The 13,070-nt window shown below is 38.4% G+C and overlaps 2 protein-coding genes and 1 long non-coding RNA gene across 6 annotated transcripts in view; 2 read left to right on the top strand and 1 right to left on the bottom strand.

Annotated features, from left to right (window-relative positions):
- LOC110836801 (tectonic-2) overlaps positions 1-13,070 on the top strand; it is a 134,477-nt gene that overhangs the window by 76,402 nt on the left and 45,005 nt on the right. The gene's annotated exons all lie outside the window — the stretch shown is intronic.
- LOC110836803 (uncharacterized) overlaps positions 1-13,070 on the bottom strand; it is a 77,490-nt gene that overhangs the window by 58,267 nt on the left and 6,153 nt on the right. The gene's annotated exons all lie outside the window — the stretch shown is intronic.
- Positions 427-2,290, top strand: LOC110836804 (uncharacterized). The gene is made up of 2 exons (XR_002545451.2): positions 427-536; positions 893-2,290. It is a non-coding gene; the product is annotated as an uncharacterized LOC110836804 (long non-coding RNA).

Genomic DNA, 13,070 nt, shown 5'->3' with positions numbered 1-13,070 from the left:
CCGTCTTTTCTATCTGGTCGATAATGCATAAAGCGATGTAGTCTACAGGTGTTTCGTCGCTAGGCAACCATATACTGTTTAATACATTATAGCATCTGTCTTGTGTTTACGAGTTATCAAGTCCTGGCGCAACAGGTAAATAGTAGAAGGATACATGATGTGGCATCTGTTCGTTTGTACCTGCTATAATCCGAATTTTTTAATGAAAATGGTTGTCTTATCGCCCTGATGATGGAGGCAAAGAGAACCTCTAAAATGTTGATAAAATTCTGCCAGACTACACGGAGCTCCAACCCAAAAGACAGCCATCTTCTAATTAAATGCTAGTTTATGGTTTAGTGTCTTGGACTCTTTTGTGTGTGGGTCACGCGATGCAGTCCTGTTCGATTCGTTTTTGTTTTTTTAAGGCTGGGCGTTGTTTGGTAACCTTGGTAATCAAGAAAACTATGAAATCAAAGGTTATCAGGGTAACCATAGTAACCTTAGGTTAGAGTAGGTTGAGAAAGGTTAGGGTAGGCAGTGTTTGGTTAGACGAGGTACGTATTTAGAACCGAAAATTTGCTAAGAACACTCGGAAACTTCGTGTTTTGGCCAGGATTGCACATTTTCAGTCTTATTTTTACTGTTTACGGTTTTAAATACGTTATCAATTTATTGTTGTTAATCAATATTATAATTTTCTTCTTGGATAGAATCTATTAAGTATAGATTTTTGTCTACGTTAAATTGTCTGACATGACTTCAGAGTTTCTAACTGTCTCCATGTGTGTAATGTCGATTTGGAAACAATATTTCATGCATTATTTGTATCTATGTGTATGTACTTTCTCTAAACGGAATTCTAAACGCCTAGTTTATTAGTTATCGTAATTAAACATAAATTCGTACACAGGGACTGGAATTCATGCAGCCGCCATGTTCTTTAAAGAAAACTTCAAGAGAGGATTTACAGTTTTATTTTTCTCTTCATTATGTTAGGACTCAGATTAAATGGGACTTTCGTTGCCCCCCTTATTAGGCCTGTTATAGGTCATTGTGCCGTTCCTACCTAAGTTCGTGATAATCGATGAGTGGGTTCGAGGGTTGAAGTGGGGCACGCACATGCACGCACACACATATGAACAGGCGATACGGCAGTCCTTTAAGCTTGATTATTACCTTAATAAAGGAAAGTAGGCTAAACCGGAGATGGTTAATCTCAACAAAATGCCACAAATGTCGTGTCGAAATCAATCTTCATATCGTAATTTTATATTCCTTTATAACCGAGACCAAGGCAGTTGTCAAAAGCATGCAAGTTTTCGATTTGGTACTTAATTTTATATGTGAGACTTACATTAAATCTTATAAATTCGCATTCTTAATAAGATAAAGATAATGCACACGCTAGAATGTTTAACCTACATTGTCGACGTTTGTTTTTCAGGGTTGTAACGGTCGTGCGGACTTTCCTATTCAACTTAGTTTTACTCAAGAAATTTTGTTTTGTTTTCCATATCGCCGCCCTCACAATAAAACATATAATTTCTCAAATTAAGGAAACTAGGCTTGAATGCTCTCTAGTACATAAAATATTAACTGAAATGTTGGAAGATCTTTCTTGGGGATGTGAGTTGTTGTTGCAAGTGCGATGATGTGTAGATTTGTGTGTGTGTGTGTGTCCCTGTCCCTCTAATAACTACGATAGTCAACAAGGATTTTTTAAGTTGATTAAAAACTGGCTTTATGCGTGACTTCTGACATGCTCATTGCAGATCTGCATTACATCAGAGTTTAGAAGAAAAATCACTGATAGAAAATGACAGACAATAAAATTCATGTGACGGAAAAGTAACTTTTTCTGCATTTATTCAGAATAACAAGTTTTCTCATTTGTGTGTGTTTTGTTATATTTATCAATCGTAATGTGAGATGACGTTTTATTGATGGCTTTCAAGTGTGCACTTTTCATGTGTGTATTTTTAAATGTTTTTGTTACGTTTTAAATCGCAATGTGGGTCAGTAATGTTTTAATACCGAATCGAAATTTAATCTCTAATAAAATAAAGTCTGTATTTGAAACTGCGGAATAGGTAGTACCTAACTTTAGTTGAGATTCTGTTTTCTTTGTAATACACATATTTTATATTTTGTATTTTATATTTTATGGTACTAATTAATTTTTGTAGACTTACATGTTGTGTTTAGTATGTGGGCTAAATATTTGTACCTTCACATTTCATATGAAGTTCATCCTTTAGGATGCCGACATGTTGAAAGTTTACTTAAATAAATATTATTATGGAAATTAAATCAAGGAAAATGAGCGGAGCAGACATGTAGCAAGATGAGAAATGCGTATAAAATGGAAATCCTAGAGGTAAGAAATCATCTGGGGGTTCAGGCATATTCGTTTTGCTGTGCTCCTATCAAAACATTCCTTTAAATTATATCACAATAGAATAAGGTATTTTTTAAAAAATTCGTTTTTCTGTTTTTGGAGCAGGGTATACGTAATGGTAGTCTTATTTATTAACAGGCTGTGTAGGTATGGAGCAGTATCTCTCTCTACCCTGAAAGTGGGCCGAGACCATGCCGTGTTTCCACTATTTATGAAGTATTTATCGGATGAATCAGCTATCGAGCAAACCGTTACAGGTTGTTCACCGTCACGCAGTCAGTTACAAGATGCGATAAGAGTTTCAAAATAAAATACATACATCCTAAGTTCCCGCACTTCAGTGGTCTAGAAAGGCCTGTGCCAAAATTACTTTCATGAAGTCCAAGACCCGCACGTGGGCAGTTCATGAACCCAGTACAGATTTCGCGTTTTTGTTCATATTTGAGTTAAATAATTTCAGAATGTAAATAACACATATGGAAACTCGAAAATTAAAATAATTAGTCTTCTTATCTTTGCTTCATTAAAATATATAATACGCTGTAATGTATTACAAATTGTTATTAAAACTATCACGAACCAACTAACCACCACCTGTATGTATAGGTTTTGGTGGGAGAAGATAACACGTTGTATGAATGAACCTTTACAGTTCTTAAAATGTTTCGATAAAGTCTCAGTACATGTACCATTAATAAATAATTAAACACATGCTATCTTATTGTGTTAGAGAAAATTATGAATTTCTGAATATTTAATTCTTGGAGCAAATTGAACAGGGTTGAATGTGTTTGTATCGGAGTCCACCACTCACTTTATAACGGTTTTCTAAGTTCACCTGTTTTAAAATGTGTCTTGTAGATTGGTCGCAGTTACATGCTATTTTTTGGTGTTAAATAACTGCAGAGCCCTCTGTGTCGCAGTGCAGCATATGTAGTTCGAGTATCGATTCTGCAGCCCTTCGATATCAAGTTAATCCTCTGCCGGTCTAAATCCGTGTTAGACCTCAAAACTATACTTGCACGCGAACAATGGGATGTTGCTTTGAATGTGGTGTGCCGATGAATAGGTTATGACCATATTTTCGCTAGTACTCGGACACATTTGGTGGCATTTCCGTATGGGCATAGAATAACTGGGTTTAGTACGAATGTCATTTGCTTCCAACTAATTAACGCCATAAAGCCGAGTTTCTTGAGAGACTGCTAGTCGATCGCGTGGTAGAAATATTCCCTGCCTTAAGCCTGGATTTACGAAACCATTTCTAAGTTCTAGGCATGGATGGGAGAATAATATTAAACTGGATCTTAAAGAAGTGTAATGTGGATTGAATTTATCAGCCTCAGCATTTAAATGGTTCACTCAACAATCAGTGAATATTTTCAACGTGTTTCAATAGCTTTTACTTGTGTCCAGATAAAAAAACAGCCATCTTATTTGAACCCACGGTTATGAAACTTCGGGTTTAATTAAAGACGGGAATCTGTTGACCCACTATCATCTATCGCCTTACTAAGACGGGGTACGAAACTATATGTTGCCATAAATATATTATCCTCATATAAATATTTCCTCCATTAGAATGCAGGTATATGAAAAGAAAACATAGCATATGTTGAATAAAACTATCGGTGTTGAACCAATGTGTGTCTGTTCGTGGGTGTATATTACGAATTTTAGTTGCGAAAGATAATATTTTGCCTTTTTTAAATTATAACCTGAAACCTTGCAACGGCACACTGGTTGTTGAACACTGCCTTAGAAAGGAGAAGGTTATCGTGTTACAAATTTGTAATCTCCTAGGCCACGTGTTGAACCTAACGTATTATTATTCTGAACTGTGGACACATTTGATGCTATTCGTGTTAACCAACTTTACTTCGGAGTTCCATTCATTTTCTGGTGTTGGAGGGTTGGAATATAGCGTATCTCATTTGCAACTTTTTGGAAATGTCGCACAGCGTTGCAAAATTATGAGCCGAGGACGTGTAATTTATAAAACTTGCAGACAGTCTGTTTGTCATACTTGGGCTGGGTTAACAGTGGTCTTGCTGAGAACATTATAATTATCCCCTTCTTGGAGTTGAAGGTAATCTCTGCAGTGGGCGTGTCTTTCACAGCATTTCGTTTGTTCCAAAGTCGAGTATCACAACTGCATTTTGGTTTCTGCTCCTGTTATGGTACCAAGACTCATGTTTGCAGATATCTTTATAATGAGTAAAAACTCTTACTTTTAATAACATGGATTTATGTTTCACATGAATGATTGGAATTTAAAATTTGTTTTATGAATATAAGATGCTGCAAATTGGAAAATTCTTACAAATAGATATGAATTGTGATGGCTTAAGTCAACGTGGCACAACGGGCAGTTCTCGGGCCAAATTCGACCCGAGACCACTTCCATTAACCTGGCGGGCTGGACGAACGGGAGAGAATTTACTGCTAAGAAGAGGTATTTTTCCCTTCGCCACCGCATACACACAGGCGGAGGGACCCATCAATGGCCTTTTGTCTCTGCAGTAAAACGGCTGAGGCAAACAGCCGACCACTCGCCTCCAGCTAATGTCAAGGTTAAGATGGCATGAAGTTTTGATTCTCCTCCACTAATCTTCATGGAGCGAGACGGCTTTAAGCTTTTATTCTCAACTAAATTGCAATGAGGAACATGTGGACGCAGCGGTAACATTTCTGGCACGTTCGCTAAAATTTGGCCTTCGACCTTTTGCGAATAGCCGGTGCATTTCGCATCTGTGGCGTGAGACACACACATGCAGAATTTCCTGAGCGTTGGCCGACTGTGACGGAATTGTATTTGTGAGTTTAACAGGTGATCCGTAGTGATGCGAGCTAGCTTCAAATGGTCCCTGGTTAGCCTCGGTATGTCTGTCTGTCATCATGTAACAACTTGAGACCATAGAACGTATTTTCGTGAAAATTTGTATCGGGAAATTTGTCGACACACTTCAGTGTCGATTAGAATAGGACAAATATCTTCATATGGAGATCTACCCGAATCTCAAATTTGTGTAGCGAAATATTTTTATTTATTATTTATTTATTTTAGTGTTCTGTCTGACGTCAGGTCCATATGAACAGGATCCTTCCATCCTTTTCTCGGACTGGGACCTGTTCATATACGTTCTTGGCAGATGATCCAGAAGTGGTTTGCCATTGCCTTCTTCTGTGTGTGAATGGAGTAATTGTTGGGATGCTACGGAGGAAAACTCCGTGTTGCCTAGACCACGGCCTTTGCCCAACACAAGTTATAAATTCGGGCACCGCCGGGAATCGAACCCGAGACCCCAGGATTACAAGGCCAGCGTTCTAACCGCTAGACCACCGTGGCATACAGCGAAATATTTATTGGAACGAAAAATATTTTGAACAAAATTCGTAGATAAAAATTAAAAACGTCTGACTCCTGGTACACGTTTCCTTTAAGCTTCGAAAGTCAGCATTTGTGAATTGAAAATATACAGTCAATAACAGAATGCGTGTGCTATATTGTTTTACGCCGTTTTAACAATTCCTGGCTTCTTATTAGGCTATTATTCGAAAGATTCCCTTTCAGTAAGGGACGGAAGAATTGTGTGCATTGTTATGGGGATGAGAGATTTTATTTATACAGGCTGGACTGGGACCCTCCCCCATATGCAACTCTGTGAAGCAGACTTTTTTTCATATGTTATGTTGCTGACCTAATCAGATAAATCTGGTTCTTTGTATGGAAGCCGATGGTACATTATAATGTTTACAAAAGCTCACAAATAGACGCAATTCTGGGTCAGATGAATGGATTCCGAATTCTTATACCATGTTTCTTTAAGTTTCTTCTCCACTGTACTGTTTCGCCTGTTCTAGTCTCACATCTTCAGTGAGCTTTAATGATTCCGTATCTTTCCGGATCGTCCTCTATCTTTCCTTCAACGAGGGTTGTATTTAAACCTTGAGACGGGATGCGATATTCATCCATTATTTCTAAACATTCGTTCATTTTTTTCCTCTATTCTACGTTGTTTTATCGAAGAGAATACCAATATTTTTCTGACATTTCTGTTCTTCGGTTTATCTATTTTACAACAGCCCTTACAAGTAGTAAAGATTTCATCTCCGCTGTCTGTATTTTATTACAGTATCCTACTTTATTGTACTGTAGGTTTCTGTGGGTTATGGGTTAAAATTGCCCTTCCATCTATGGACAATGTCTCGTATATTTGTGTGAAAGTTTATCTTTTTTAATATAAAGGATTCTCATATTTATCGCTCTGCGTAGAGACGCCATATCATATTGATTCGCAAGATTTATCCGCTAGTAAACGTTTGTTTGCTAAGGCAACACTTTTATTCTGTCATCTCATTCTATCTGTGTCCCCAGTTGATTGTTGGTTTAACTGGGGAGTTGGTCGTAAATTGACAGTTACGGCAGTTATGGCTATATAGATGGCTCCAAGATTAAGGTTAAGTGTAAAATTTCTTGACTGCGGTCTTCTATATGACAGTTGTACAGTTGAATTGTCTCTTTTAAATGTATTTTAAATCTGCAACAGAAGCATTATCTCAGTCAACGTGGGAGATCAGTTTCCAGATCACATACAGCCAGCGGAGCAGCCCGTTGAAGATAATAGGAGATAAAAATCACTTCACATCTATCTCATCTTCCTTAATTTGACCGCTCTAAAAATAGCCACGTTTGGTTTAGCGTAAACATTAATAGGCGTCTGTTATTACTGTCGTTATCTCATAATCAGCGTCATTATCATAATAATCAGTAATTATACTGTGGTGTAATCTTTCAGTAGTTAGAATTTGTGACTTGCTCTTACGTGATTTCATTTGACTCGTGGGCCTGTTTATAAAGTACGTGAGAGTGTCTAGTCTTGAGTGGATTTAGAATGTTTTGATTTGTCGCGAAAACTTTTAGTCCATTACCCTGGTGTGAATAAAAGGACTTAAAGAGTCTGGTAAACTGTTAGCTCGATTTGGATCGATATTTGCTTGGGAAAAGAGGGTAGCTGAACTGCTGTATCGACACTTCCATTTCAGGTGGATAATACTGTGAAGTTGGAGATCAGACAAGCAAATACGACAGATATCTTTAACTCTCACGCATTGTCAACTTCCATCTGACTTGCTGTCGTCTGCTGAAAAGAATACCGTCTGTTTCCTAAACGCCTAACATTCTATTCCATTATGTAAGACTTGAGGTTCTCACAGCGGTGAGTATGAAGATATCCGTCTTCTGGGTTATTGCGCTGTGTAGTCTGGTCGATGTTAACCAACGTTTCAGAGGTCATACTGCCTCCGTAGGCAGTATGACCTCTGAAACGTTGGTTAACATCGACCAGACTACACAGCGCAATAACCCAGAAGACGGATATCTTCATTCTATTCCATTGTTTAAGAGCAAACGTACAGAAGCTGTTTTACTTGAGTTTCAGTTCGACATGAATGAAGTCGGGATCGAACTCAGAATCCTTCAGGTAATAAGTTGTTATCAGAGACAGAGAATAAAGTTCAATGTGTGGATGGCTGGATTTTTGGGGTTTCGGGCCTTGTCTGACGTCTGACGTCTGACGTCTGACGTTATAAAATTACACGACGTTTCGAGGGCTGGATGTGTCCTTGTCTTCAGGTGCGGTAAAGAGGGCATCTGCTCTGTGGGGTCCATTAGAATGAGCTAATCTCAATTTTATGTATTTTATAACATTAGACGATGGGCAAGGTTCAAAAATCCAACAATTGAGATAGTTTTACACCGTCGTCAGAACGATTCAGAATCGAGGTGAAGATACTTGTCTTCTGGGTTGTTCCGACCTGCTGTCTCCATCAACAAGGTGATTATCGCCCTGATGATGGAGGCAGTATACACCTCTGAACGGTCGGTAAAAGTGTACCAGACTGCACGGCGGAACAACTCAGAAGAGAGCCATCTTCTTACTCGCAGCCATGAGAACCTGAAATATTACGAGTTTGAATGTAGTTTCGGTGTTCTTTGTAGCCAGTCACGTGTGCACGAAGTTTGCGCGAAAAGGTAAGCCTAAACTTAAATTTTTTTGAACGTAAATGTGTGTCTGAGCATAAAACGTACGCCATCTTGTCATGTTTCGATGTATCAGTGTTAAAACTTTTCTTCTGCGAAACTAGAATATTGAGTACAAGTTTTGGAAGCGAGCTGAAGGGCTTTGTCACGAAGTTACTTCGTGCTTGGTTATAATTTACTGCGCACTGTGCGTGTTCTCACCTGACTTATGAACGTTATTCCCTTCTAGGAATTTTTCTTGCTGACGAAGCCCTGGCTGCTCTCATTAGAACGATACAGGACAGATGAAAAAAGTTTTATTTCCTGGTGTATATGCAACCCGCTGCTCGAAAATTCCTCGTTGACGGTAAAATGCGAATGGCATCATAACCCTTCGTCCTCGTCTTTATAACTTTTGACCATTGACAGATTTTCATGAGAGTTTGTACAAAAAAAATATATTCCCCCAGAACTTACCACGCCTTTTAATTGTGAAGTGTCTGTTATTAATAATGCAAGTATTGCGGTCTTGTGAGCATTGAGCTCATACACAGCTAGTTTATTTAACGACATTTTTACTACGTAGTGTCGAATGGGAGGTTAGTGTGCTGAAATTTGTAAATGTGAAATGTGCACGTTTGTTGTCGTATTGTTATTTAATTTAATGAATAATTGTAGAAAAACAAATTTTTAATTCTTATTTTCCTATATATGAGAAATATTAGTTTGGAGACCTAGGAAATGGCGTGAGAATAATATTAAAATGGGACTTGATTCAATGGGCTCAGGATAGAACGTGTAGGCGGTTTCTTGTGAACGCGGTAATGAAAGTTCGGATTCCACATAAGACAAAGTATTACCTAACAAGATACCGATTACCACCCTTTAAAGGACTCTGCTTTAGTTAATTTGAGACTAGCCTGCTTGTGTATATGAAAAAATTTGAAAGAAGAAATGTTTTGTATTTTCTCTTTAGAAGTTATTTTAAGTAAAGTGGGTATGAAATTCGTCGCCTGTATGTTTATCCATGTATTCAACCTGTATGCTAATTTATTCGTTATCTTTGTAATGTGCATTCACTTTTGTGCTAGCGAGGTTTATCTTCGAGTAAAGTGAATTGATGTTCCGTGTTATTATCATCGCCTGCAGCCAGGGAGTCTACGACAAACACATACACCCGTTAGTTCCGGTTGCAGAGAATTAACAGACTTGATTTTTACAACTTTCTTTGTGTAATCGGCAGCCAGACTTCATGAATGCTCATGAAATCATGGAAGTTGTGATAATTACTTGTAGTTGCATTAGATAATAAAAGTAATTGTATATGACTTGCTTAATGAGACTGTTAAAAACAATATTAAGTTTAATATTCAATACAGATTATTTAATCGATAAAATATAACGAAAATTGTCGGAAAATAATATTAATTACTTTCAGCTGTCATAAAATGTTTACCATAATACTAACTGTAATTTGACGACTGTTTTAAATGAAACAGTGACAGTGGTCCGCGAACCACCGGTTAAAAAACACATAACTTTTCAGCGAAGCGTTTAGAAGATGATGAATTTATAGAAGATTCTCGAAATTTTAAATAGGCCTGTATACTCGGGCAAATAACAGTGTCTTCTGGGTTGTAAGGCCGTGTAGTCTGGTATATAGAAGTTTACGAGTGTTTCAGAGGACCTAGCTCCCTCCATCATCAGGGCGCTACAACCCAGAAGATCAAATCCTGCTGTTTTTAATCGTTGAGGTGGGTACACAGACATTTGTGTGTGTAAGATGTGCGTGTGTATAGGGTTTTTCTAAGATTATTCCAGTTTTAATTCTGTGTAATTACCAAACTACGTAGCAAACGTAACTGTACTTAGTGTCTCTGAGTTGAATGGTCTTTGGAGACTGACAGTCATGTTAAAATATTCTCAGTATATCTACTGCCGGCGTCGGAAATTCCGCACAAATTCAGTCGGAGTTTCTTCACTGACACCGAAATTTCTTATTACAGTTCAGTTTGCGGATTATTTTATAAACTAGAATCACATTCTCAGAAGGCTATTGAATTCAGAGACACCAAATACAGCGATGTTTTATATGTAATTAGGTAATTATATGCAGTTAAAACTGGAGCGTCTTTTTATAAACATCCTGTACGTGACATTTGCTCTAAAGGAAATGCATGAGTAATGTGGGCAGACAGCGTGGGGGGTCACCTTCTAGCGTTGAACCCACGTCCTCCGCTTCCTGAGTCCGCTGTCCTTACTCGGTTGTCAATGGTTAACTGGTGTGTGTCTGCACGAATCATTCAATTTTCCTCAATGCGGTATTAGCCTCTGTCTGGGTATCTCTAAGCGGACAGGCCACTTGGGAAACCTACACGTAGGTAGGATAATATTAAATTGGGTCTTAAATAGTGCGAGGGTGTGACTGGAGTCTTATGGCTTAGAATGAAGACGAGCGGTGGGCTCTAGTGAACATGGTAATGTTTCTTCGGGGTCTCGTTACTTATTGGAGTTGGCTATTTGTATAGTTAATGATTATTTAATGGCCCGGGCTTGTACACAGCAGACGAATGTTCTGTGAGACAACAAGCAAACATTCTTTACTCGGAAATCTTATATGGAAGAAATTTATTGAAAGCCACTGTTGTATATGGGAGGATAATATTAAAACGGAGTTGTTAGTGAGAAATAATGACATGAGAACAGTATATCTTGTTGAAATGAAGCTTTCTCCGTTTGGGTGATTAACGTCCCTTGCTGCGCATGTCGGCTGCCTCGCAGGTCGCCCGGACTCCGCCCGCAAAGGCTGGTGGTATCGTGTGACCCAAACACAAGAGGAAACTCGAGATTTTGATTAAATTGTATCACGTTCGAGTTATCCCGTTCAACCAAGGCGACCTGATCCTCTGACTCCCTCTGCCTGTGACTTTTACTAATAATTCATACGGAACACTTGCGCAAATATGCACCTCGACGACAGAGATTTATAAGAAAGAGTCTGCAGACATTTTCAACAGATATAAAACACGACAGCATGTATTGGTTCAACACGTGAATATTTGTCTTGCTGTGTCAGATTTTCCTTTCGGAACCTCCAGATATAAACAAGTTTTCTTCAGATAGAGATCATCATTTAATATATTTTAAATATTTAAATGTTAATTATAGTAATATTTTAATATGTAATAGGAACTTTTGTGATTAGACTGACAAATTTAAACAAAGTTTTCTTCATTGAAGATGGTTTTATTTTGGGTGTGGAACATATGCTAGAAATAAATATCTAGAAATAATTTTAAAATTTTCTAAGGAACATATTTTGTATAATTACAGGTCCTGAAATTTGACGGGGTACAAGATAGATGATCAGGGTTTGTTTTATTTACCACCACATCCTTCAGACCACGTTTTACACCCATAGACCTAAAACAAGAAGTATAGTTGTTCATTTTGCCTGCTTCATCTCTCCAGTGGCACTTGGACAGGTTCTTCTCCGCATCCGTCTGTCTTTTCCTGTCTGTATCATTCCCCCAATCTCCATGTGTCCATGTGTCATCTAGCGGAAGTACGCTGTGTCCGGCAGGGGCCACAGTTCCACAGAGACGTAGTCTCACGCCATCATAACCCCTCCATACACACATCTGTTTACCAAACGCCCTATTTCCTACTCTCATATGTAGTTTTGGTTTGAATTTTAATTTAAATAACATAAGTATACAAAGAATTGGCGCTCTCAGATTCGTCAGGGCGAACGAAGCTTGAAGCTCCAAGTAACGCCGTGCGCGTTGGCAACAGTGATTGTAAGATGGTTCCTCTGTTGTTGCATTCCTGTATGAATAGTGAGGAGTCTGTCTTTTCTGAAGCAGGGTACAGAGGAAGCCCTTAAAATTCTCCAGAAAAGGGGGTCCTGTGCGGTGCCTTATTATATTGGTTAAATGAAGCGGAAGATGACCCTCCTTATCTTTGACTCTTTCGTTAAGGATTCTGGCTCTATTCAGCGGACTGGTTCGTTCCAGTTCATTATATCCAGAAAACCTCTAATTAAACCTAAAAGGCGTACCTCAGTGCCAGGCCAAGGCGTAGAGAACATTGAACCAACTTTTTTAACATTTCTTAACGGATCGCGTTATTGATATTGTTACACGTAACTGTAATATGAAAGCAATTAGCCACAAGATGAATGCGTTAAAATAGATGATTGTCGTAATGAAACAAGTTAGTGTAATTTTAAATTAAGGGGTTGTCGTAAAAGAATGACGATACAATAGATTTGAATGTGTATTTACTGCGAAGAGCAGAACAAGAAAACATAATACGAATCACAAATCAAGTTAAATTCTTAGTTATTTTGAGTTCCATTAGTAGCTCGGCATACGTCCAACCTTTTACTTGAGAACCATTTCAGGTGTTCATCACGCTCTAGCGTGAGCGGAGAACGCCTTATTCGCCTGTCCATATCTGTCGCGGTTTTTCTAAGGGATAAGCAGCCTGCATGACCGGTGGGTATTGTTGTGGGACAGTAGGGTGTTATTGTTATTTTAGTCGTTATTGTTAAACTGGTCTTTGCCTCTCTTTTTCCGGGTTGGACACCCCTCCTATCGATGATATTCTAGTACAGAATGGATTATCCAGGCTTCAGGAGGACAGGAACTGCCCCTAGGGGGCTAG

The sequence above is a fragment of the Zootermopsis nevadensis genome, unplaced genomic scaffold (assembly GCF_977971745.1).
Source record: "Zootermopsis nevadensis isolate Lab colony 2312 unplaced genomic scaffold, Znev_1.0 Znev_ptg000016l, whole genome shotgun sequence".
NCBI classification, from domain to species: domain Eukaryota; kingdom Metazoa; phylum Arthropoda; class Insecta; order Blattodea; family Termopsidae; genus Zootermopsis; species Zootermopsis nevadensis.
The sequence above is the reverse complement of the archived record's forward strand: the minus strand, read 5'-3'. Positions and strand labels throughout refer to the sequence as shown.